This window comes from Salvelinus namaycush, unplaced genomic scaffold (assembly GCF_016432855.1).
Source record: "Salvelinus namaycush isolate Seneca unplaced genomic scaffold, SaNama_1.0 Scaffold1190, whole genome shotgun sequence".
NCBI classification, from domain to species: Eukaryota; Metazoa; Chordata; class Actinopteri; order Salmoniformes; family Salmonidae; genus Salvelinus; species Salvelinus namaycush.
In genome coordinates, this window is record NW_024057887.1 from 36,520 (window position 1) to 37,500 (window position 981).

Genomic DNA, 981 nt, shown 5'->3' on the forward strand with positions numbered 1-981 from the left:
CTAGCTAACATTGTTACACTACTACAACACAAGCTAGCTAACATCACACTACTACAACACAAGCTAGCTAACATCACACTACTACAACACAAGCTAGCTAACATCACACTACTACAACACAAGCTAGCTAACATCACACTACTACAACACAAGCTAGCTAACATTGTTACACTACTACAACACAAGCTAGCTAACATCACACTACTACAACACAAGCTAGCTAACATCACACTACTACAACACAAGCTAGCTAACATTGTTACACTACTACAACACAAGCTAGCTAACATTGTTACACTACTACAACACAAGCTAGCTAACATCACACTACTACAACACAAGCTAGCTAACTTCACACTACTACAACACAAGCTAGCTAACATTGTTACACTATTACAACACAAGCTATCTAATATTGTCACAAAACCACTGCTTGCAACACTGATTATTTTATCTTGCGCTGTCTTCTTCTTCTTCTTTAAAAAAAGGCAGACTACAACCTATTATGATGATGCTAGCTTGCTAAAAAAAAAATATATATATATATATATATATATATATATATGACATTGATTTTAGAGTTGGCAAATTGGCTTAGTCTCGGAGTGAGGAGCCTATAATACCTAGCTTCATCAACATATTTCGGGGAATTCTTAAATGTATTGGAATAAATGACCAAACTATAAAACTAGATAGCCAGCTAGTATGAGTAACTGTAGCTAGTTAGCTACGTTAGCTTGCTAGGTACATTAATAGCTTTAGGTTGGTTGGTTTTAAACTCAACTTCAAGATTTCCACTAAGGATGTTGCCTCTCCGATCATCACTCTCCCTCACTTGGGCAAAGGACATTTAAGGTACACTCGGATGTGACGATGTAAAACATAATTCAAGGGCTGAGGGTTTAGAGCTGTCTACTTTGAGTTTGGACTGCAGCCCTAGACACCTCACTTTGTTTTTTACGGTCCCGCCCATTGCAAGTC